Genomic DNA, 26,291 nt, shown 5'->3' with positions numbered 1-26,291 from the left:
TCCGGCACCTGGGCTTCCTGAAACTGGGCCCCAAGATGTAGCTTTGACTATGCAGAAAGTAAAAAATGAACTAACCCAGCAAATATTTGAGGCAAATCCTCAAAAGACCATATTGTACTGACAGGAGAAGACATAAAGGTATTATAATTCAGTATACTAAGACTAACGGGTGAATTGGCATGGCAATATGTGGCAGAGAAGCTCAAAGAAACAGTCTAAAACACCAGTTCCTCATAAGAAACACAATTACACTGGCATTTCAGCTCAGAGAAGTGCATCAAGGGTTAGTAATTTCTCAGTTCTAGCTGTGCTTTCAGCACCTTGCTGCTGCCAGTACATTCACAGCGCAAAGAGATCACTCTTTTAAAGGGTTCATGGCTCTGGTTCTCTTCCCGATGAGCTGAAGCCAGCACGCCAGTATTAGCAACAAGGGAGCTGGTGCTTGCGCAGTTGGCATTACTCACATTTAGATCAAGTAATTTAGTGTTTTAGAACAAATATAATTTCTCTATTGTTACTAGAATAAGGGGACCCTGGCCTTGCTGTCCTTGAAATTGAAAGGGAGATATCTAAAACATATGTGCAGGCTCCAAAACATATGTGCAGATTTTGAATTGCATGGTTTGATCACTCTTTTCTTTTTCTGATGTTTTCCTCTGTTTTCCAATTTTTTTAAGAAGATCAGCTCTGAATTGCAAATGTAACATATTTTGGCTGGACAGGGCAGAATTTTGAGTTCATCACCCAGTCGTTTCAGTTCATGAATGTGGCCTTAAGGCTGAACCATTCCCTTTTTATGTGCCTATATATAATACTCAAGAAAACACAATGGGATGGCATATTGGAAAGCTTTTAGCCTCTTGCACCACTTAGCACAATCTTTTTAGCTATCTGCATTATTTACTCATCCTCCTGCACCACTGACAGTAAAAGCCTGCACGAGTTGCTTTTTCCCTTTCTTTTTTTCCCTTTTTTATTTTTTTCTCCAGCAGCACTGCAGGCACAGTAGTACAACCGACTCAAAAATAAAACAAACCAAAGCAATCTCCAAATTTCAGACCTCTGCAGGACAGGCTGCTTGTGTGAAGCTGAAAAGGAGCCAGAGCGTATCAGCAAGGAAGCTGTGATTTCATCCAGCAGCCTGACAGAAACTCCAAAGCTTCACTGCAGCAGTTTGTGCAGATGCAGCGGCATCCCTCTGACCGGGTTCATGTGACATGCTGGCAGAGGAGTCTCCAGAAAGAGGATGCCCATGTAATTCTGTGTCACTGCCCCCTTGTTTTTCAGTTGTGACTCTGAGGAAACCAGGTATGCTCTACAGGTTTTTAAACAGTTTTTATTCTAAGGATTGTGCCTAATTTCCAAGGGAAGCATAAACTGCATGGAAATGAGAAAGACTGGTGAAAGAAAGGAAGGTCCCTGAGAAGGGTCACTCTCCTTGCCATAGTCAGGTTTCTTGTGGGAGGAGGTGCAGGAAAATTAGCCTGAGCAGAGGTGGCTGGGGCATCTGCCTGGAGTGTGGATAGGCAGAGAGGTTTCTGACAAGATCTGCAGCCTAGTGGTGGGGATCCTGAAAGGCTTCATATTTGGACATAACGGCTCAGGGGTGAGTAGCAGCTGTCACACATGTTTTGGTGCTTGTCTGGTGACTAATCAGAACTGAGAGCTGATATTTGTCATTTGCTATCTATGCACAGCTTGTTTTCAGATCAGCAGTCAGGGGAAAGCTACTGGCCAGGTGGGGTAGAAGGCTTAGGATGTCCTGTGCTGGGTTGGGGAAACAGTGAAGATTGTAGCAAACCCATTCGCAGCAGTGTGAATCTGCGGTGACTGCTGAAAGTAGCAGAGAGCTGTTGACAAAACTGTGAACAGGATTTGGCTTTACAATGTGAAAATTAGAAGATTTGGCAGAGGGCCTGAAAGGATATTGGGAGCTAGTCTCTGAATCTATAAATGCATGTATGTCTAAAAAAAGTCTTTGCTGGTTGCTGGATAGGTACCTGAAGCCCTATGAGCATGCATCACCTTTCATAGGAAACAAAGAGACTGTTGCGTTTCACACAGCCTCCCTGCTGAATTATTCAAGGCAACTAAATAACTACAGAGCTCCAGTGGGCTACATAAAACTGCAAAACTGGATCCCTTCCTTGCCTTGAATCAATGTGGTTTTCTCTTTCTAAAAGCTACATTATAGCATCAAATGGGTAGCTTGGAGCAATGCTCAAGTCACTTGGAGAAAGAACAGAAAACATTCTAAGAGGAGCATGGGGGAAGTGACATAACACTGTCAGAAAGGTTCAGACTGAAGCACAGACTGCTGTTGGTTGCGGGGAAATGACAGTGCCTGAAATAGAGCATGCTTTGTGCCCCGCTGCATGTTCAGAGCAAGTGACTCCAAAAATGCTAATCTGGAGGCAGCACCACCTAAAGAAAAGCAGAAAAGCACAAAGGCTGAGTGTTGTTACAGCAACTACTTCATGTGCCTGATTTACTCCAAAGCAGGCAATGCAAACCCTGTGTACCATCCACAATGGCTCTCTTGCACCCTTTCACTAACTCAGCATCATCATTCTTCTTGTCAGATCCCCGCACTGTACCAGAGCTGAAGGTATATATACCAGCAGGGATAAAAATGCATCTAAACATCCATTCTCTAGAGCTGCTGGGCTGGGGGGAGCAGTTTGCCCCCATTAGACTATCTCTAAGGAGATATTCCCATTTGCAATGCTGACACCAGCTCCCATGAGCACTGTGACAAGTGGGGAACAGGCACTGAACCAGATCCTTACCACGCCAGTATGTCCTGCTTGGAGGAACAGGCAACTACAATCCCCCCAGTGCCAGAGGAGTATTTGAGAGCAGCCCAGTGATCACTGTCTGCTTCACTACAATTGCTATGTCTGCACTAGAATTGCTCTTTAGCATTCCATACATGCAGGTGGGTTACTAATTATGAAGAAAGACACATCCAATGTTCTAATCTGGGGGGGAAACAAAAAAAAAAAAAAAAAAAAAAAAAAAAGAGTGTCTGCAAACATTAAACATTTACCTTTGCTGAATTACCTTTCCTTTTCCTGCAAAGATAATTCACTAAGAAATTCATGGCTGGACTGGAAACAAAACTATTAGATTGCTAATCAGAAATCACAGCGAGAAATGCAGTATGAGTCCCATGCAAGAACAGAAATGTTTTAAACAGGTTGGTTGGTTTGTTTTCCTTTAGAGTCAATATATTTGGAAAAATTGAGGTCAGTTTGCCAGAAAATGATTATGTTTATCTCATAATTTATTCATAATGTTGCGATTAGCAGCTTTGTGTTGTTGATCTGGCTTATCAATTTCCCTTTTTTTAAAAAAAACCAACAAAACCCAATCTATATAGAGCTACATTTTTTTTTCTGTGAAAGATGAAGTTTTGCTGATTAATTTTTCTAATGCTATATTGACAGTAATGAAACTCATGAAACTTGAAAAGGCCAGGTTTTTTTTTAAAAAAATACAGATTATCACGACAAATGTTTTGTGTTTGTATTTTGATATCTGACTTGGAGTGATTGCAAAGAATTGCAGAAATATCGAACAAATTTGTAGAAACTATAGTGTGTAAAGTAGTTAGCATGAACAAATGTGATATAATGAGGAAAAATGAGTATAACTTTTGTAGAAAAAATATGTCACAGCTTTACTGGCATTTTTGGGGAGGAGCTGGGAGTCACCAGTGAACTCTCAGGAATCTGCTCCCTGGGTTTGTGTTGTTTGACATTGAAATTATCTGGAAAAAGAAGCGTAGTTTGACGTGAGACTGTATCCAGGTGGTAGGTTGCTCTAGGTAGCAAAAATGAAAGTCAGCTGGGAAAAGGATTTCAGCCGACGAGTTATTTGTTTAAAATGACAGAAAAAACCCAATGTTTATAACAGCAAAGGAATGCAGCCCAATCCAAACAATCTTAACTTTGCATGCAGAAAGAGCACTGCTGAATTTTCTCCTTATCCTTGGGTAGAAGAGATCCCTGCGTTACAACACACAGTTTTATGAAGTTGTCAGCCCAATACTCAGTGGCCAAGGAGGAAAGCAAGTATAACACTAGGAAATATTAAGGAAAGAACAGAGAGGAAGATATAAGCATAGTAGCAGGAATTTATGGTGAACGCTCATCTTGAGTATTGTCTGCAGCTCCATTTCTCTTGTGCTATAAAGGGCATGAAAAGCTTCAAAGAAGGGAAAGAAAGCTGAAGCAACTGATACACAGTGAATAACTAAATTCTTTGGGACCCTTCAGAATGGAACAAAAGAAACAGATGGGAGATTTGACAATGACTCTTGAAACCATGACAAGACAGACTAGAGAGCAATTATTCCCTGTTTCACAAAGCAGAAGAACTGGAGGAAACCAAGAGAAATAGGCAGGTGAAAGGTCCAAAACAAACAAAAAGAGGGACTTTTCAGCTAGCTGCATAACTGAACTTTGGAACTTCGTGGATGCCAAAGGTTTACATGGGCTTGCACAGCTACTGGCCAAATCACTGGAAGAAAAATTAATCAAAAGCCCATAAACCACCAGGGTAGCACATCTATCCCAGGACATTATTGAGCTGCAGATGGCTGTGAGTTGAACAGGTACTAAGTGTCAGCGTACACTTGTTCTGTTCGTGTATCTTTCTGCAGGAAACTGCAACTGATGCTGGGCTGAATCTACCTTTGGTCTGACCCAGTCTGGCTATTTTTAAGACATGACTGGAATCCAGTAAAACTGAAACAGTGAAAAATCCATGGAGGCGTCTGCACTGAAACAAAACCAAAAATCATCCCTCTGTCAAACTGAACAGCAACAAAGGAATGTTAGCTGTCATATCCCCTGACAGCTTCTTGGGGATAACCTTTATTATTATACAAATATGGCCTCAAGCTCTGCCAGGGAAGGTTCAGGATGGACATCAGGAAAAAATTTTTCACGGAAAGGGTCATTGGGCACTGGAATAGGCTGCTGAGGGAGGTGGTTGAGTCACCTTCCCTGGAGGTGTTTAAGGGACGGGTGGGTGAGGTGCTGAGGGGCATGGTTTAGGGATTGTTAGGAATGGTTGGACACAATGATCCAGTGGGTCCTCTCCAAGCTCGTGATTCTATGATTCTATGAATGCATTGGCAAGCTCTGACAAAAACATGCATATGGCAAGTAGGTCATTTTCAAGGGGCTCCTTGTGATTTTGTGAATTACATAATTTTAGTTTTGCTTTCTCTTTATAAAATATCCACCTATCCTAACTTTTCAGTCCAATCTTAATTTAGTATTTTAAGAAGAGCGGTGAAAAATATTCAGAAAATGTGTATTAGTGGTGAAAATGGAAATCTACTACTTCTTTTTCTATGAAGCAGTACTTATAAGAAATATTTTTTAAATACTTCTTCCTACGAGTTAGCTAATTTCATTGTGTTTATCAGGAAAGGATAAAATATTTATTATTGTGAACTGCAGATACGCATTTTACAATGGATTAGGAAATCTAGTATTTCTGCATAGGTAGTTGCTCCAGCTAAAGACAATAATGTACTTAATAAGGAGGTGTGAAAACTGACCCTAACTTGCCTTTACTGAGGTTTCCACTCAGTTTCACCTCCTGAAGTGACTCAGTTCAAGAACACATCCTTTGCCTGGCTATATACTGTAGAACAGGGAGGAGTCTTTAGACATTGTTACAGACACATGACAATGTGTAAAAGACTATGGTGTAATTCATACATTTCAGAGCCATGAGAAAGTGCAAATTAAAGCTCCAAGTCCTCTATATAGGTCTGCATTTCTCATTAGGCATCTCATTCATTGTAGTGGTAACTACCTTCAATCATTTCTGTAAGAAACTGGTATCAGTCAAGTTTTGTTATATCATGCAAACTTGCTGCACTAAATGCAATTTAATTCTAGTTCAACATGCACTGCAACGAGAGATTTACTTCAACTGGTTTTGAGTATACTTTAAAGTGGATTAATTCATTCTAAAAGGGAAATCCAAGGCTGATCAAAGTAGACTCATTGATTATGCAAGTCTTTTTAAATCTTTCAACTAGATTAGGTATTGGACAAATTCAGCGTCATACAATGTGTGACAGACAGGCTATCTGGCTACCTGCTCTTCTGTTCTGGAAATGGGAACTAGAACCATCACTAAATACATCCTAATGTCAATCTGTGTTGACCAGGATTTACTGCAATGAAATGAAGCATCTCTGGGAATCAATCCCTGCTCGCAGTAGGCAAGCCTAAACAAGGATTACAAAAAACTAGGGAAGTCTTCCCACAACTCTTGTGCTTTAAGCTTCTTTTGGAAGCCTTTCACCTCATTTGATTCCCTGTCTTTTCTATCCACTGAATGATGTTTTCCTTTTTCTCTCTGGTCTTTCTAAACCACTGAAGTCAACTAGTCAAATATGAAGAAATCAGACATGAAATGTGACCAGCTTGGATTTGTTTTTCCTTGAATTTCTTCAAGAGCTATCTCCTCCAACACCCATCTGGAAGTGCAGTTACTCACAGACTGTTTCTCCTCATGATATAGAGAGACCTAACTCTAAACCAGCATGTTATTTTAATGGATCTCTCAGACCGTTCATTGATTCTCTAAGCACAAAACTGTTTTGCTATGTTACTCACTCTTTCAGATTTTTTAAAGTAGCATAGGAAAAAAAATGAAGTAATGTGCTTCTTTGGGGAAACAGACCGTTATTCATTACCTGCTAAAAGACTGCTCATCTCAGCTGACAGATGTTCTTTCCATGAACCTCTCTGCTTTAAGATTGTGGATTCGAGAGAGCTCACATACTATAGGTATTACTCCACAATTTTTTTTATTGACCTCATTAAAACATAGGTAAATTTTCCTAAAGGTAAATACTAATTTGAAAGGAGAGAGAGAGAATGAGACTGTAGAAATGGCCCACAAAATCCTTATATTATCCTTGTAATGCTTTCATCCAAAACTTTGATGATGAGAGAAAGATGATGCCTCATGAAAAATTTATAGTGGGTACTTAAGAAATTCTGAGAATAGACAGTGGCCCATTGACCCCTAAAATTTTGCAACTGCTGATCAAAATATACTGTCTGTGAACATTATTACTACATACTGAAGAATTTGTGTACTAATGTGATCTGTGCATGTCTCAGTGCTGTGGGCTTGTTCAATTGGCCAAGGGAAATAACTTTCATATTCTTGTTTCTTGCTTGTTTTCCATCTTACTACCTTCTGTGCATACACAGAAGAGAAAGAATTATACTAGAAATTCAGGAAGACTTCTGATGAAAAACTTCATATGTTTCCAGTGAGATTCAGACATTGTTTGTAGAATTAGATGGAGTTATCAATGAACACACATGAAGAACCAGACTTGACTTAGAGTTATTCTGCCATGAACTGGTGTCATTCTACTCACTTTTGTGGAGCTGCTGCAAGTTTACATAGATGTACATGAATTCAGAATGCATAGCACCTCACCGAAAAACTCAGATTTAAAACTGAACAATAGCTATGTTGTCATATCTTCAGCAGGAACTTTAAATACTGTAATTAAAGAAAATCTGCATGAGCTGAAAGCTAGTGCACTTTGAAGCATTCGAGAGAAAAGAACAATACCATTCTGATAAAATATTTATTTGTATCTACTTACTTTTCTCAATGATTTTTCAGTCCAAAAAGTTTACAACCTTTTTTTTTTTTTTTTTTTTAAGTTTGGAGTTTCACAGTAGAGGCCAGCAGAAACCTCTGTCTTCTTGCTGCTGCCAGCACTGAGGAGGGACATGTAGCCATCCTTTGGCAGCTGGGAGATTTGACAGAAAGATAAAATAGCTCTATCTCTTCTTTTTGGCAAACAGGAAGCCCTGGTTCAGAAGCAAAAGAGACTTCTCTTTTTTCACTGCTGTCAGAACTGGAGCAGCTTCATAGGAGCATTATGGAGTCCGCTTCATGGCAAGGACTCCCCAAGCCTGGGGCTGGTTATCTTGGCTTGCTTTCCTCTCCAGTGGCTGAAGTGCCAGCTGGGATAGGCTGGACCAAATCCTATGACATTATCCAGGAGTTTAAAATAAACTGGCTTAGAAATAGAGTTTAGTCTGTCTGAATTAGTAACTGGCACCTAAACTCCAGGGCAGTGAATGAACCAGTTTTCCCAAAAGCCCTAGGTTCTCTGTGGGCACTAAAGAGAGCTGAGTGCCCTTGAAGGCCACTTGTCTCCTGAGCTGAGATCTGCCCTTCCCAAGGGTGAGCACCTAACTGGGAAGATGGGGTACCACTGGGGCTCCCATGCCTGCAGCATGGGCTGTGCTGTGTAACCTTGCTCATCAGTAGGGTAGTGCACTGGAATCCTTGCCCTTTCTGTGTCACTTACCTAGGACTTTTTTTTTTTTTCCAGGAATTTAAGATATTTTCAAGTGCAGCAGCATTGCCTAGGTGCCTGACTTCCAGAGACAGGTGCTGTTTTCAGGTCTGCATGGCTGGCCCTTGCAGGGAAGTTGTTCTCTCGGTTTTGACGTGAGGTGCATTTAGCCCAGTATCCACCTGATGGGGACAGGTTGCTTCCTATTGAGAAGGTGAGGACCAGTATGAATAACAGCCAAAAGCAGGTGCCGAGGTAAAAATAAAAAACATGGCCATAAATAGATGACATGGGAAAGAGTATGAGAAGAAGGGTGTACAGGCAGATTGGAGTTTATATTGGCAAAAGACTTAATCGCTGTTACCTAATACTTCATCAGGTTGGTCCTGGGATCCAGCTGTCTGAAACATTCCCAAGATCTGTCTCTGTCCATCTGCATAATCCTTGCAAGCAGCCTGGCTTAAGTTTTGAAAACCAAATATGGCACTAAGGTAGCCAACAGCTCCTGGGATGGTAACTGAAATGCAGTCACAGAGTTGAAGCAAGTCATCACCAGGAAGGTCAGCAGAGATCAGGGAGTGGGAAGCCAATGCGCCAGGGAGAGACGCAAGGATGTGGGAAGGATGCACTCAGGGGAGGAAACTCATGCACCCTATGTTTGTTTTCCTGATTTCAAGAATCAGGAAGGTTATGCTAAACCTGGGCATGTAGAAATATGTGAAGTCTGTGTTCATTAATATTGTCTGTAACATAGTGCAAGAAATCAGTAAGGACCCTGGCCAAGCAAGGTGAATTCCTGGAGACCTGTGGCATGGAGTCAGGGCACTTTATCAATTCACTTGCACATGTGAACCAGCTCTGACAAGGAGCTGATCGAGCAGCGTTCAGGGCAATCCTTTACTCCAGGCATCTCAGCCAAGTGTCAAATCTCACAGCTGAGGTTTTACTCAGAGCAAATACTGAAGCAAAGTGCAAACTCTCCTGCTGCTTGCAAAGCCCTTCATATCCAGAGTCCATCATCAGGAAACAAGTAATGCAATACAGCGTAACTGGGGAAGCAGGATGCAGCAGGTATGTGCTCCTGTGGTGCTGGCACTGATGGCAACAGGTGTACAGGGCATAAATACACGACACATATGTTAAGAGCATTTTCAAATCACAGTGATACCAAAATTGCTGGCAAATAAAACTCTCTAAGACTCATAGGAGTTTTAAGACTCATCTAAGAGTTTTAAGACTCATCTAAACTTTAAGAGTTTTAGTAATCAAGCATCTTTTATCAGGGCTGGGCAACACAAGGAAGCGACCTCTATCAATCGTTTGCAGACAGACAAGAGCTGGGACAGGATGGATTTACCACTTACATGCATATGGATAAACTTTCCCAGAAATCTTACGCATATTCTATAACTTTCCAAGTCTGATTTTAATGTTATTATGAAACCCTGCAACAGTGGAACCTGTTGCTAATTTGGAGCTGGCTCCGGCTCTGCCTGGCCTTGCCTTTGAGACAGGGAGAGGCTGCAAACAGAGGTGGTCACAGCAGACACATCTGCTCAGCACAGATCACACTGTACACAAGGCGTTATCATCTCCAAGGGATGAACAGCATCTGGAAAAACACTGTCTGAAAGGGAACATGCTCTTAGAGGAACATGCTGTCTACCTTTTGAAGAACACAATTGCTTAGACAAAAGCCTACTTTATCTTCAATCAAAATATTTCATTTTTTGTAATAACTGCTTCTTATATCAACAGAATCATAGAATGCTTTGGGTTGGAAAAGACCTTATACCCAGTTCCACTCCCTCTCCCATAGCCCGCGACGCCCCACGCTGACGCGCCAGACACCTCCCCCGCCCCGGGGAGCCCCGCCCCGTCCATCGGCTGCGCCTGCGCGCGCGACGCCAGCCGCCGCCGAGCGGGGGCCGGCGGAATCACGTGGAGCGGAGTCACGTGGGGCGGGCGCGGTGTTGCCGAGGCGACGAGGGAGGGAGGGCGGGGCCGGGTCCGTCCCGTCCCCCCCGCCATGGGCTGCTGGGGAGCTGCCGGTGGGATAAGAGCGGAGAGGACGGACAGGCGCGCCGGCAGCGGCGGGGCAAGGAGCGGGTAAGGGCGGGAGGCTGTGGGGAGAGGGAGAGAAGGAAAGGAATGAAATGAAATGTAATGTAATGAAGGAGGCAGGCCGGCCTAGGCCCTGCCGGGAGCCGCGCTGTCACCACCGCTTGCTGCTTCGGTGGCGCGGAGATGCCCTCAGGGCCCGCGTGTGCCTAAGCAGCAGGAGTTGGGGGAGGGGGGGGGCGGGAAAGCTCTCAGGGTCCCTTCCCGTGTCTGCGAGTCCCCCTCAGAGTCCTGCCCCTCATCGTGTCTGCCGGGGGGGCAGGCGGGGGTGTGCCCTCAGATCCCCCTGTGTCCCGGGGAGGGGAACGGGACACACGGAAGCCGCTCAGGGTGTCCCCCCACTGTGCCTGAGGGTCCTCCTCAGGTTCCCCGTCCCCACGCTCCCCCTGCCGTGTCTGAGGGTCCCCCGTCGGGGTCACCCCCCCCCCCCCCTGTGTCTTGGGGTCCCCCTTTTGTCTGAGACTGCCCCTCGGGGTCTGTCGTTGTCCACCCCCCCGTGTCTCAGGGTTCCCCCTCTTTTGTCTGAGGGTGCCCCTCAGGATCTGTCCTCCCCCTCCCTCCTGTGTCGCAGGGTCTCCCTCAGGGCCCTGTCCTGTCCCCCCCCTATGCCTCAGGGTCTCCCTCAGGGTGTCCCGTTGTCTGTCCGTCTCCCCCCGCCCTTTGTCTGAGAGCCCTCTTCAGGGTCCCCCCGTCCTGTGTCTCAGGGTCCCCCTCAGGGTGTTCCGTCATGTCACCCCGCATGTCTGAGAGGCGGCAATCGGGGCTGCTCCCTGCGCTCAGCGCCTTTGTATAAGCCGGTTTGTGTCTCGCAGTTCGTGCTTTCCAACTCGCCGCCTCCGCTTTTGCCGGCATTTAAAGGCTCCCGTGTGTGCCCGCAGCTGGCGTGTGCCGGATTGTCTCCCCATTCCTTCCCGTGTGACCGGGATGCCGTGGGCTCGGGCCGTGCTTTGCCTCGCGCTTGTGCTAAACGGGAGCGCGAAGCCTCGCCGTCAACGAGGCGTTTGCTGAAGATAGAGATAACAGCTGAAAAAAGCAAATGTGGGCTGTTCACGGAAACGCGATAACGTTGATGGACGCGCAATACAAGTTGCAGCACTTCAACACCTGATCTATGCCTTTTTAATGAAGGAGTGGACAGAGGAGCAGTGAGAACTCCTCTAGCCAGTCTCTGAGCTCCGGGAGAGGGTGTGAAGATACTCTTTGGGAGGAGAGGAGAGTCTAAGTATTGGACGTTCTAAGAATTGGACATTACCTGCTATCCCCAAATGAACTAATGAGCTGCCTTTTACTTAATTATGCAGTGAAAGAGAAAAGGCAGGGAAAGCAAAGGCATTGCTGGAAGTGAGGATAAAATGTCTTTTATAAGAGAAAGCAGAGCAATCAAAGAAATTCAGAAGAGGATCAGATGACTGATTGTGGTGGCCTAGGAGCTGCAAAAGCATCTGAATGTGGTTATAAATTGGAACTGGCTAGAGAAGAAAATCTGGATTGGAGACTTTTTTTTCCTTTTTAGTGGTGGTGCTGCATGAATCAGTAAGACTTCATTATAAGGATCTAGAGAAATTTGGAGTTAGTTACACCAGCTTGTCAGTAACAGAATCGTACCATTGCCTGTGAGGTAGTGGAACAAACGTTGGCAAAAAAAACCCCAGGAAGGATATCCTTATTATTCAGGTGTATGATGATCTTGTGCAAGGTAGCAGAAAAGGGATGTCTGGAACACAACCCGTCCTGAGGGAAGAATCTGAATTTGTTTGCTTGGACAAGAGATCATGTTTGTATGGAGCTGTTGTAACAGGATTACAGTGTGGTAAGGAGTCAGGAAAATACTGAGTCTCTTTTTTTTTTTTTTTTGCCTTTAACTGTAGGCTCACAAATCAATAATACAAAGAAGAACATGTCCTCTTGGATACCTTATAAAATCTGTAGTTGAGTGTCTCTGAGGATTTCTGATGGGCATTTAAAGTACAGTGAATGAAGAATGAGAATGCTTTCATATATCTGCATAGATAAGGAAAAAAAAAAGCTTTTTTCTACCTATTTTAGTTTTACTCTTGTTTCTTCCACCTTGTGCTTTGGACAGAGAATCGTGCAAACCAAGAGCAAGTAGCTTTCAAAGCCTTACTTCTAAAACCAAAGCTAATAGTAAATCAGGCCTCAGGAAGTCAGTCATCACTTGGTTTGTAAGACTGTATCCAGGTTTCTACAGAAGAGCTTTTTTAATGTCACACCCTTCCTGCTTTCCCTCTCTCCCTCCCCCATTAGTTTTTTTTACAAGGCTCAAAGGCAGCTTTCCATTGAAAATGTTTATTTGTAGTAAGGTTTTTTTCCTGTTAGGTTAGTAACCATTTAATTAAGAGTCTTCTTAAATGCTTCTTTTGCTTTTTCCTTTCTCTCAGTCCCTGGTAGGTTTTCTATGTGCCTCCCCATCAGTTTTTAGTGCAGCTTTAAGACAGTAAAAAAAATCTGTAAGTACCTTAAACTATTAATAGCGTAAGGTCTGTTGAAAAGTAAGACGCTTGCTCTGTAAACATTAGAAAAGCGAAACCATTCTTAAGGCTTACTAAAAGTAAGTTGCTGCTTTTATATAGTTTTTTTTTATAGTTAGGCTGCAAAAGTATAAGCAAATACTATGAAAGATGAACAAATGCTTCAGGAAGCTGTTATTTCTGCATTTTTATTTTCAGTGATCTCTTTGAGAGATCATGGTGCACCCTTATTAATATATATTAATAAATATATATTAATATATAAATATATTAATATATTAATAAATATCTTATAATAAATAATATCTTATAATAAATATACCAATATATTAATATATGTTTATTAATTTATTATATTTATATTATATTTATAAATATATATTTATTAATATATGTCAATATATTAATATGTAGCTTATTAATGTATAGATCCCTTGCAGATTGTGCAGGGATCTGATTTCATTCATATTAGATGAATTTTGCCATTGTCGTGGTGGTCTCTTCTCACGTAATGTTGCACATAGAGGGATTCTAAGGCAAAACTGATTTTGATACTTGTCTTTTGTGTGCAGAAGGGGCAGAGGGAACGTGGGGTGAAATGATTATTTTGTAAGAGGATTCTGTTGTGCCAGGAAGCGCTTGCTGTCCAGAGCATACTTGCTTGTCCTCTGCGGGTGAATTTAAGTTCTTTGGAGTGAACAGCTGTCATTAACAAGACCTCACTAATATCTATTTTATTCCTTTTTGAGGGGATGTCAGACTCTGCTGGCTTCCTTAGTGAAGAACTGTAGTAACAGTTGCCTGAGATGTCACTACTTCGTACTGTTGATTCAACTTTGCAGTCTATTTTTTTGTTTGTAGGAAAATCGGATTATAATGTTGGAACAGGATTGTAATATGCAGTGGAGGCATATGTAATATGTAGTTATGTCTGGTATTACTTTGTTTCTTGCTTTCTTTTCCAGTTTAGATACCGTTGTGAGAATGTCAGTTACTATGGCAAATTACTGCGTGATGAAGATCCATAGGCCTACAGATAGCATCATCAAAGCTATTGGCTCCTGCGATAGCTCTGATCTGGAGATGATATACCTGTTTTTTAGACTGGTATATCAGGTAGAGGAGGTCTGTGGTTGCTTCCATTCTGTCACCTGGACTAATTTGTCTGAGCTGCTAAGCTGATCGAGCCGCTTGTTATGGCTGAAGAGGGAGATCTTCCCCCTGCCTCCTTTGCTTCGCTGGCAGTGACAAGTGCCTGATTCCTCAACATGGCAATTCAACAACAAATTAAAAAGAATCTGGCTGAAAAACCTAACTATCTGCAAACCTGTGGATATGAGTCACATTGAAAGGGAATTAGATGAGTTGCAGTGCTGGAGGAAGAGGAAGGGAAGGGTTGCTGGGGAAGTACAGAAACACCTTCTTGCTAGTCATGAGTTATCTGGTGGGCTTAGTTGTCTTATTTGACTTGTACCCTAGCTGCTCCTCAGGAGGTAGGGGCTTTTGCTTAGGCTCAGTGTCTGCTTCAGCTGTCATGGTCTTTTGAGAAGAACTAATAAAGCAGCACGGTATGCACTGGATCCACATTTTCTTTTCCTCTGTTCAGATTCGGGTCTTGCATTTGAACACATCTTTCAGGACTTGTTGAAGTTACTGCATGTGAATGTCTTGCCTCCAGTGAAAGCACTCTATAATGGAGGGATACTGCAATGTCTGAAAGAGAAAGAAAAGGGGAAAAAGATTCTATGTGTAGTCACGATTTTTTTCTTGCTATAAGCTGCTATCTCTTTGTGGCTCATGTTTGCAGCCTGAACGTGAAACATCTCACTGACTTCAGTTAAAAGCATCACCATGCTCTGTGGAGAAGTATGGGAGCATGAGGTAGTAAACATGAGGTGGGAGGAGAGAGTTCCTAGTTTTTCAGACTTCTGACAGCAGAGACAAACCTTTCTGCTTTCCAAAGAGACAGTTAGGAAGATGAAATATAAGAAGGAATTACCACCAGGTAGTGCCAAATGCAAGGCTTTGGAAGCATTAAAACTGATGTTAACTTTGTCCAGTTTTATTTCAGCAAATGCCTGACTTCATGCATTCCTCCCTAGTATTGTGGAGGCGTTTACTGAAGATTTGTGTTCTTGGGAGGGAGAAATGGCAAAAAGCATCTAACTGGATCTGTTAACCTCAGTAAGTGACTGATTTGGTTAGGCATTAGTGTATTAACCAGATGAGGAATGAATAGCAGAAAAGGCAATTGGAAGCAATGAATAGCTTTCAATCTATTAATTCTGGAAAAGAGTGAGTAAGGAAGGAAGTGTTTAAGACTTAAGGAACTGGTTCTGGTAGTTCATACTTGTATTGCAGGAACTGATAAAACCCCATCAATGTGCTTTTATTATAATATTTCAAGAGCTGAAATTTGTCCAGCTTTGAGTCAGTAAGTAATTCAAACACCAAAATAGTCTTAAAATTAACCAAAAAATGCAAGTCTTTCACTTTTCTGTTCTCAGTCCTAATTCCAAAGAATTGAGACCAAACATTCTTATGAATTGCTTTAAAGAAAACAAGGCAAAAAGAAGAGTGTGTAGTTTTGGGTTTTATTTGTACATTTCAATTAACAAAAAAAGATAAAAGGAAAATGGAATTTCCTTTATATCTGGATGTACAGATGAATTCCTGTGTATGGGGTTTTTCAAATCCAGAATGTACTCCTAATTAATCTGGAACTATTTTTAGCCTAAATTACTTCAGTTACAGAGTCAATTTTATTATGGAAGTCCTGCATTTGCAGAAAAAAATTATATGGTCTTTGGTTACTGAAAATACTACTTGGTTCTTTATGTAGCCTTCATCTGACATGCTTCATTCAACTCCCAACCATCTCTCAGCAGTGTCAAATCTTGTTTGTGTGTGCATGTGTGTCAGATATCTATAGTTAGGGAACTTATTGAAATGGGTCTATTCTTTTTGCATTGTTGATAGATTTAGGTTTTTCTCCGGTCATTCAGGATTTTCTTAAATATTTGTCTACCTAGTAGTAGTTATAATGAGAAACTTCATACTCTTAGTTGTCATTATGTGAAATTAAGTGTAATTATTATAGTATCTCTGTTGGAACCTGTACTGCTGCTGTGAGTGCTGTTCAGACTCTAACAATAAAATAAAAATCCTAGGTCTACCTTATTTGCATTCCCACTGGAGAAAAGCTACTTGATGTGAGCTGTGAGTCCTTTTGCCTGTGTTCTCTTGGTTGTTGACTGGGTCTTCTGAGACTGGTTGAGTGCAAAAGGGATCAGCTGGAGCAAATATCTCTTCGAGGCTCTAAAGCCTGGGAGAAGTACAGGGTCTGCTTCCCTGAAGCAACCGAAGTTGTTTGTGCTTTGTAAAGAAGCTGGCAGACTGAGCTTAACAGGAATAACAGTGTGTGGAACTCTCAGATATTTAGGTAAATGATTTTATTTGTCTTGTCTGCATCGGATTACTAATGGAAAATACAGACTTCGCTCACCAGTTTTAAAGTCCCAGAAGCAGAATTTGTCTTCTGCTTGGTTAATGACCTCTCTTCAACTCGGATCATTGACAGTTGCCCTCTTATTTAACTGCTCTTATCAGGTGCTTTAGACACAATGCTAAAATTTAAGCACTTTACTTTCTAGTTTTAATCCCGTAACTACTAAGCTTTCAGTTTCAGGAATAGCCTTTACTCATTCATATCCCTTCAGCAAGAGTGCCTCAAAATACTGCTCAACTCTTCTTGCCTCCTCTGACTCTTGAGTATTGGTGCAATCAAAATGTGTAGTCTTATAAATTGCAAAAATATTTGTATGATTCTCCAGATCGTGATTTGTGTGGTACATTTGTTTTTTTAAAATAATCTCAAGGTAGAGGCAGTGTAGTTCCCATGCTTGTGTGGTCACAACTACAGTGTCTTTCCCAGTTGCACTGGAGACCACGCTGTCTGCTGTACTGCAGGTTAATGTAAGAGGAGTTTCCCAAAGTCTGCCTGCTCTTACAGGGCTGGTCTGTGTAGGCTCTGTACTGGAGAGGCTCTGAACTTCTGGCTTGCCTTGTGTAGCAGACTGCTTCTTTACTTTAACTTTGCAGAGTTTGTGAAGGTTAGCATTGATCTTCAGTCATTGGTTATTACTGTGCAACTATGACTGCCAAGGCTTGCTTGACTAGTATATTTTGGGAATAAGTATCAAACCTGAAGCTTGGAAAAAGATAGATAGGAGGATTAACCATATAAGTATAAGTTTTAATTTGGGGAAGAACTTATTACCACTCTCAGTAGTAGTGTTCAGAACAGGGCTCCCTTGGGAGCTGAACTATTTCAGCCTTTTCACTGCTGGATGTTTTACTGAAGATTTTCATCATCCTTTTGGAAGAACTTAGTAGTCTTTCATAGCTTATTTTTCTTTGTAAATTCCGTCTTGTTGCTGAGTATTTGTTGTGTTTCTTACAGGTGATGCCCTCTGGCATGTCAGATAACATCTGGAACAGATCCTTTTCTTCATCTCTAACGAAGCTTGTCTCCAACATTTTCGTGATGTTGGTAACAGCTTGATATTTTTTTCCTTCGTTGAATTTAGGGGGTTCCCCTGATAGCAGGCATTTTTGTTTCTAACATAGTTAATGTTGCAATGATTATCTCTGAAGGCCCTCAGTTTTTCCCATGCCTATTCTAGGGAATGTTTATTTTCTGTGCCTGCATGCACTGGTCAGAAATATACAAATTTTTAATGAACTCGATTGGATTTGATGTGGCTAACAACTATATTGTAGTTACTGATTTGATAATATAAAACCACAGGCTAAGCATAAACTTGAGCATAGTGTATGTTTGGAATTAATACATGTGTAGGTGTTGTTTAAAAGCCTGTCTTTCATTAGTGCTGTACTTTTTATCTTGTAGATGAATCATCTCATCTTTAACTTAATTTCAGGCTTAGCAAGAATGCATTCACAGGTGTTTCATGTTGTTTGACTCAATAAAATTCCATGTTGTGTTGAGAACACAAGCTGTCCCAAAGCACTTGTGCAATGTGCAGCTAGCCTGTGGGGTTCTTTGCTGTAATTCTGTCTTGATAGTGTTTCATCCAAACTCAAAAGGAGGAAATTGTTGACGATCTGCTAACCTGTAAAGGGGATACATATCTCTGCAGCTCAAGGCAGAACCCAGTAACAATCTGATAAATTTTAGCAAGAACTTTCCTAGCATTGGTTACATAATCTCTGGTGCCTTTTTCTTAGCATGCAGTTGGTATTGAATTGCTCCATTCCATTATGACAGCTTGCATTGGTTATTATTCCACTGAACACTACTCAAACTTTTGCACTAAAGAATTTTAAGATCTTCATCTCATCTATTTTTTTTTTCCAAATAAGGATGAGGCGTGTCAAGTAGGTATCTGTATGTGGAAAATCTAGGACAATTCATGGAACTAAAACATGCTATTTTTCTGCAAACAGATTTTTGTTTCCCTTTTCTCACATGGTGGTACCTGTATTCTAAATTTTTGATAATGCGTGTACGAGTAGACACTTGGCACTTAATTCTAGTCCCCAAGGTGGACTAGAATCACGATTGATGTCAGTAGTAGGTTATTCATTATAATCGTAGTGATGAAGGTTCTACCTCTGGGATTCACACCCCTAAAACATCATCCTTCTACAGAAATCTGTGCATTATAGTTTCAACAAGCAGTCTGTGAACTGGCTGACAGGCTGTACCCAGAGGGTGGTGGTAAATAGCTTCTTTTCCAACTGGAAACTTGTCACAAGTGGGATCCCCCAGCAATCAATATTGGGCCCAATGCTGTTTAGTGTCTTCATAAGTGATCTGGATGATGGGATCAAGTGTACCCTGATGAAGTTCTGGTGGACAACATGTTTAATACAAGTGACCACTGTGCTGCTGCTGCAAAGAAAGCCCATAGGATGCTTGGTTGCATCAACGAGGACATCACCAGTGGAGATAAAGGAGACATAATCCCACTCTGCTCAGTGCTTGTCAGGCCATACTTGGAATACTGTGTTCAGTTTTATTCCCGCTATACAAGGCAAGTGTGAGCAGACCAGAGAAGGGCCGTGAAGATGATCAAAGGGCTGGGAAGCCTGCCAGACAGAGAGGCTGAGAGAACAGGGGTTTTATTCAGCCTTCAAGAAAGAAGGCTTGGGGGAGATCTTATCACTATGTTCCATTATTTAAAGGGTGGCTACAAGGAAGGTGGAGACTGTTTTTACAAGGATTCACATGGAAAAGAAAAGGGATAATGGGTACAAGTTACTCCTGGGGATATTCCAATTGGACACGAGGAAAACTTTTCAGTGAGAACAGTCAGCCAATGGAATGATCTATCCAGGGAAGTAGTGGATTCCCTGACATTGGACTATTTTAAGCTTTGAATGAACAGGGTGCTGGCCATTTTGTCTAGACAGTCCTTTTGCTGAGAAAGACTGAGCCAGATGATCCTTGAGGTCCCTTTCGACCTGATATTCTATGATTGTATGATTCTTTCATCATACAAACAGTGTATGCTCAGTTTTATTTGTAGATGTCTGGTGTGTTGCTTATATGTGGAAAAGTCTGCAATTAGTTTGCACGTGAGCTGGTTTCCTTTTGGGGCACTTAGATTCTGTATCACCTGCCCTTTTCTTGCCAAGTTCTCTCTTCTGATTCTGGTAATCAATTTGGTCAATTTTTTAAAAGGTTTATTATACCTTAATGTTGTTCTAGCCTTGGTTTCTGTTCCCCTATGTGCTGCTATTAGTGACAGTCAATTTTTATAGTCAGTGGTTGCTAATAGATTAGAGACTTGCTCTTTGAAGTATGTAGTCTCCCTTGGCTCTGCAGTACGAACTTACATACTTCAGGGCCATTGGTAGGTTAGCATATAGTGGAAACACTAAGGATGTAAATCCGAGTTTGCTTAATGGAAGCAATGTCTTAAGATGGCACTTTGGAAACTGTTGAGCAGGAAAACTGAATTATGAGTAAATGGGATTTTTCACTTGGCTTATATGTTAATCTGCTATGCCTTTCTGAGTTGTGCTATCTTTTGCTTAGAGCTGTTGTTACTTATAATTATGCTAGTCAAAAGTAAGGTTCTAGAAACAATCATGTTATTGGGAGAGCTGATTTAAAACATAAGCCAGAATATGTCACAGGAACTAGTTTAGACTCTAGCAAATACAAATTACACAGGCAGTGTTTGGGAAATGTAGTCTGGAACAAACTTTCTGCCCACTTCTAACAGTCAAAAACCACCGAAGCCTCAAAATACGTGGCATATATGGCAAATGATAGTTTGTGGGTATGGAAGGATTTGTGGGGTTTTTTTCCATAACTCCCATTTAGTGTGGTGCGCAACAGGTCTGGATCTCAACCAGCAGAATGACATCTCTGAAACAGCTTCTGAGAAACTGACCTGCCTGTGCTGTCACTTTGTGTATCCCTTGGTGCCTGTAGCCTTGAGTATGTTTGCTAATTACAGGTTTGCTGACTTGTTTGTATATGTTTGATAGGTATTTTGGAAAGTGCTCGATTCTTTAATTTGGCTGAATCTGGCACATCATTTGTCTGATCGTGGTTTTTTTTTTTTTCTTGGCATTCCTATTCTACGACAGGAATGGGTGGCTTAGCCATCCACATCAGTGTTTCCTGGCCATACACAATATGAAGATGAATGTTTTTATTTCTTTAAGGGCTGTTTTTCAGAAAACATATAATATAATATAATTAATATTATATATATAATATAATTTCTTAATTCTTCATTTTTTTTTTTTTCCGTGCTTACTATGTTCTAATAAGTTTTCTGGTTCTGTAATCCCAAATAGTAAATAATAGCAAAGGACAGAGCAGAAAGTCTTTGGAAACAGAGTAAGCAGTCTTCAGCGGAGCTGGAGTGTTGTCTGGTATGTCTGTTTTGAGAGTGAACCAAATTTCAAGTGTCTTGTTTTTGCTCTTGTTTGCTCATGTTTTTGAATATCAGAGCTCTTGGATGGTTAGTGAATTTTCACTGCCTTTTATAAGTTACACGTTTGGCTGATTGCCTTGCATTGGTAAAACAAGGCATCAAAGCATCTCAAGTTTTCTGTTGATGCTTTGCTTGAATTTCAGATACATGTTTTCTTAAAGGCTTGTGTGTTGCTCTTGCTCCGTAACCCATTTTGGCAGTGTCAGCTGGGTATTTGTTTCTAGCCTGTTTTACAATTCTGAATGATATTAAAAGGACAGGAAAGGAAGAATGCTGATTTTTGTTGACACATTAGTTTGAGGCTTTGCATGCATTTCGCCACCAAGTACAGACCTCAAGGCAGCACTATAGGGTGTGTTCCACTGTTATTACAGGCCATACTAGAAAAGATATTTCTCTACCACTCACTAATACTCTGCTTTCTTTTCCTTCTCTGGTTTGCACAGAGGAATTATTTTTAGTATTCTTAGTTTTATTGCTAGCAAATTTCTTTAATTGGAAGGCAATCAAATTTGGTATCTACTACTAACAAGATAAACAGATGCTGTAGTAAACCTGTCTGCTGGTGCTCTGCAATATGCCTGTTGTCCTCTGACTTCTGTGACTGAAGCTTTAGCTTAAATTGAGAGTTTAGCCTCAGAATAAATGTGACTGAAGTAATTGTTGATATATTAATGTTAAAATCATTGAAGAGGTCACAAGTGTGTTCTCTAGAGCTTTAAAAGCATAAGCAGTGAGGCTGGAACCTGGAACCAGTGTTTGCCAAGTGGAATGAATACTGTATGAAGTAAATGTAGCCAGTGTCAAATCGTATTCCCATATACTTGAATCTAGAAAATGGGCAAAAGGGTTGCAAGTTTTGAACTGGAGGCCAGAAATAACTAGATTTTACAATGGCTTACAGAAACTTTATTTTTTTCTAAGTAGTAATGTAATACCTACTAAAAACACACTTAATTGTACACTCTACTTGAAAGGACCTGTAGCCATGCCATGTCAAGTTATCGTTTGCCTCTTATCTGAAACAGAAAACTAGGGAAGGCAAATTAACAGCTTAATGTAGCTATGTGTTCTCTACTTTTTTTTGCATTATCTGCTTCTCATAAGTTTATTTTTTCTGCAAGATTGGCTATCACTCCTTCAGTGCAGCAAGATACTTCTATAACCTGATAGACTAGACAAAGTTGGGTTTATTTAGGCTCTTGTGTCAACTGGAGACCACCACTAAACTTTCTGCCTCTTTTACTCTTGCTGTGGCTATTGGACAACAGATGCTGAAAGTAATAATTTGAATGCATATGGGGTTTTTAACTTCATTTGCCTTAGTACTGAATTTTATTAAAATGCTGCTGTAGTAATTTAGTAATTACTGCTTTTTATTGTACTGGACATTCCAGGCCTTCCTGGGTAATGCATTGCTGGAAACATAGCCAAGTAAAGGGCCTAGTTCACTCTGTGCTAGCTGTGGCCTCAAGCTTTTGTTGCATTTTCTTCGTTCCTCAAGATGCACTGATGTTAGAGGTAATACCATCTAATTATTAGCACTATATAAAGTTAGTATTTTTGGTTCAGTATTCAAGACTGATAAATTGGTCTTAAGTTCCATCCTTTATTTAAAGAAGAGCTTTGGTATTAAAGGCTTAAAGTCCACTGAAGTAAGTACAAGGCATTCCTGTGCTTTAAGGTGTTCAGCTGAGGAACAACTCCATAAAAATGGAAAGAAAATTTTTCTAGAGAAAATACAAGCTTCAAGTGCAGGAAGTAGATTTATACCACAACAGCAAATAGAAAATAAATCCCTTGAGAGCCGATGCAGAAAGGGGCCAGAGGGCAGACGTGATATGGATTGAGTTAAGGATGTTAGAAAGATGGACATGAAGAGAGCAGATGATATGTGAATGCCAGCTCATTCACAGTTAAGTGATTTTTTTTTTTTGTAAAAGCTTGTGGATTTTTTCCTTTTAGAAATAAATACACTATAGTAGAGATGGTTTTCATGAAATACAATAATCATATTCTTCTAGAGGGTGAAGTGGAATTAAAGAAGGTGATTATTTTCTTCGGGGCTAGTAATGTGAAATCCTGATACATTGTATATTCCAAAACTGTAAGTGTGCCATTGAGACTGTACACAGCCTGCGATTCTGGTAGGTTTTTCTGCTCTCTTCTGGCTTAGTTAGTGTGTGATGTTTTAGATTTTGGAGTCTTTCTCCAGTTAAGGTGACCTCTCAGAAGTCTAAAGAGAAGTAAAGGCATTGTACCTCAATACGGGTGTTTTGTGTAGTACCTGCTTCCTTATTACTGGGCACTGCTGCATTTAAAGATATGTCACTTTAAACAAAGGAAAAATTCTGCAGTAGAGTAGTTCCTACTTAATGCAGATTGGCTGGCATATGTTCTCAGAGTAAGATGCAACACTGTGCCGTGTAGGGTGTAGTATCAGTGTACCACAGTCTGTAACAGAAAGAGAAGGTGACAAGCAAGCTGAAACCTCAGTGGGGTGGATTTGTTTTTGAAAACAAAAGCTCACTTCTGCAGAGTGTTTGCTACATTACAGCATAGGTAAAGCAAGTTGTTCACTGAATTCTTTGTAAAGGCATGTGCTTTAAGAACTTGGATCACTTGTCAGGAAACAAATATGAAAGGGAAGAAGGTTGTCTGTGCATATGCAGATTTTTTCTGGAAGCTTCTTAATTATGTCTAGGTTCTCTTTATCTTATTCTTTTGCCTCTAGCTTTAAGATAGGATGAATAATGAGGTTGTATCTGAAACTGGTTCCAAAGACACATTTGTGCTATCAGTCTGTTTCAGAACGTAATTGCAGAAAAAGAAATGGGTACAAGTGAGAAGTAGATAGCACTTGTGGGAATAAATCCTTTGAAAAATGCTTCATTATCCAGCATGATCTCTCTACATTTTTTTTTCTGCACTGTAGAATGAGAGCATCTTAGTTCCTTACCAATAATATATTAAATTTTTCATTAAGAAAACATGTCTTTTTGCATTGGCATCAACAAAATATTACTTCATCAGGACACTGTATATTCACTCTTTTGCCAGAATATGGTAATATATGTTAAATCCATGCGTAAGCAATACAGGAAACATGGAAACTGAAGCTTCAGGTGGAAGGACACATGGACAGCATATTCTTGCATCGTTTGATGAAGTCTGGTACTACTACAAAACCACTAGCTGCTTAGTTGCAAAGAATTATGAATGTTAGCTGTATGGATAAGTTGGTTTTCTGTGAGGCTATGGATGGAATGTGTTATTTCAAAGCACTCAAAGCAGGGCCAATTATTACTAGCTTGCCTGGATACCTACAGTGTTTTTCTCCTTCCTTAAGGAGGTCTTTAGTGAAATGTTCACAATTACGTTTGAAGTTGAAGTTTTTATTTAATTGCAACCTGAATTCAGTCTTTATCTTTCCTTGTCCCCATCTCTTCCCCTTACAATTAATTAATTGTGGATTAACGCTTACCTAGAGACTATTGTATTTGAATGTTTGGGGATTTTCTGGGTTACTACGCTTTACATTCTATTCATAACAAATGCATTTTGGGCTTTTTACTGTGTCTAGAGGATGAGGTTTTAATATTTGGACTAGCTTGCAGTTGGAGCGTCCCAGTTTGATGCTTCAGTGACTGGGTTTAGACAGTGTCTCTCTCCGTGTGTCTGATGTGCCGGTGTATGTAACTTCTGAGAATTTTAGCTCTTTGCTAGAGACTGGCTCAGTTAAAATGCACCTAATGGCACCAAGCACAAATATTCTAACACTAGTTTAAAAAGAAATGGGGTTAACTATTAAGGAAAACTGATAAGGATTCCTATTACCATTGAACAGTTAAATAATTAGCACTTGTTCAAGATTTGAAAATATTAACAAAAAATGCTGAGAGTTTGCAGAAATAAACGTTGCCTCTGCACTTAGTAGTGTCTCCCTTCTAGGAAACAGTGAAGAAAAGTAGTCAACCAGTCAGACAAAATCATACATCAGGATTTAAAGCATGTTTAAAGAGCTCTTCAGTCTTGTTTAAGTAAATAAGAGTATTTCATGAGGATTACCTTTTTTTTTTTCCTTCTTTTAGATGGAATATACCCTAAAGATGTAAGGGGAAGTATGATGACTAGAAACTTGAAGTTTTAAGATGAAAAATGAAGAAACCCTTTGACAGTTTAGCTTGCATCAAGGAATTTGGGTTGTTGGCGATTTAGGAATGCACACTCCCCATAGCAGTCGTTTTCCTTGAGTAGCCACTGAATCTTTTTGCCCTTGATGTAGGGCTCACAAAGACAAGTCTGGTGTTAGTGTTGTTTTGTTTTGACTCTTTTCCCAAAGCAAAAAGAGTACTGGGATACCTGACTGGCTGTTCCTGGCCATTGCAGAGGCAATTCCCTGTTGTTATCTTAGTCTTGTTTTCATGACTGATTATGGCTCAAAACAGAGGAAGTTTTAAGTACTTCTCTTAAGGAAAAAAAAAAGTATTGCCTGTTCTGATCTTCTTTTAGGACTGGAGACGGTTAAAGAGGTAGGAGGGAAGTAGTAACTCTTAAATTACTTTAGTGGGCTGTGTAGAGCAGATACTATACTGTTCCTTCCCAGTTACCTAAAGCTGCAACTGCTTCAAGTATTCTGTATGCAGATAGTGATAACTGAAACTTCATGCTGTTTCTAGAGGGAAATGTTTAAACTTGCATGCTTAGCTAATTTTACTTCTTAAACTAATGAATTTTCTTGTGTTAGCTTACCTTATATGCACCAATTATTTTCTCTGTTATAGGATTTTGGTTGTTCATAGTAATAAGTATAAATCTCTAGGTTTCACTTTTAAGCTTAGAAAAATCCTCGAGGACTCTCAAACTTCAAATAGTTATCATAAAATTAGGTTTCAAAACAAAGAAATTGCATATTACCCAGGATGTATTTTTTTTGTTTTTAAAAACAGGTGAACCAAGGGTGTTATTTCCAGAATATATTTGTTTTTTCTTCCACGTAGAAGATAAATGTGTTAAGCTGGCAAAGTAACTCTGGTAAGAATTTTCCTGTTACTTCTACAATGAATATGACTATATGTATAAATATTCACTCTTGCCATTAAAAGGAGCTTTTTGTACCGTTAATGTTAAACTTGCTCTTTTCTTAAAAGATCTTATTTTTTAACCTAAGAATTGCACATACGTGTTTCTTGATCAAGCAATATTAACCCATCTCTTGTATTTAGATGTTATGTTTAAAGTATTTGGCTCCTTTTTTGCATATTATATGCTTGGACATGATGAAAACATTTGAGTTTCAAAGATTTTATCTTAGCTGTTTATAGAGAAATAAAAGGG

At 40.5% G+C, this 26,291-nt stretch overlaps 1 protein-coding gene across 4 annotated transcripts in view; it reads left to right on the top strand.

The window, feature by feature from the left end:
• Nucleotides 1–8,562: 8,562 nt before the first annotated feature.
• The window catches only part of LYST (lysosomal trafficking regulator), an 83,610-nt gene continuing 65,881 nt past the window's right edge, over nucleotides 8,563–26,291 (top strand). The window contains exons 1-2 of one of the 4 annotated variants that reach the window (XM_054061393.1): nucleotides 8,563–8,579; nucleotides 25,904–25,988. The gene's annotated coding sequence lies outside the window, so the exon portion shown is untranslated. Of the gene's footprint in view, nucleotides 8,580–10,358; nucleotides 10,475–17,464; nucleotides 17,524–22,415; nucleotides 22,476–25,903; nucleotides 25,989–26,291 lie in introns of those variants that run through there. The other 3 variants (XM_054061390.1, XM_054061392.1, XM_054061391.1) reach the window with 3 other exon arrangements.

This window comes from Cuculus canorus, chromosome 3 (assembly GCF_017976375.1).
Source record: "Cuculus canorus isolate bCucCan1 chromosome 3, bCucCan1.pri, whole genome shotgun sequence".
In the NCBI taxonomy this organism is placed as follows: domain Eukaryota; kingdom Metazoa; phylum Chordata; class Aves; order Cuculiformes; family Cuculidae; genus Cuculus; species Cuculus canorus.
Note: the sequence above shows the minus strand (reverse complement) of the source record. Positions and strands in the feature narration are given on the sequence as shown.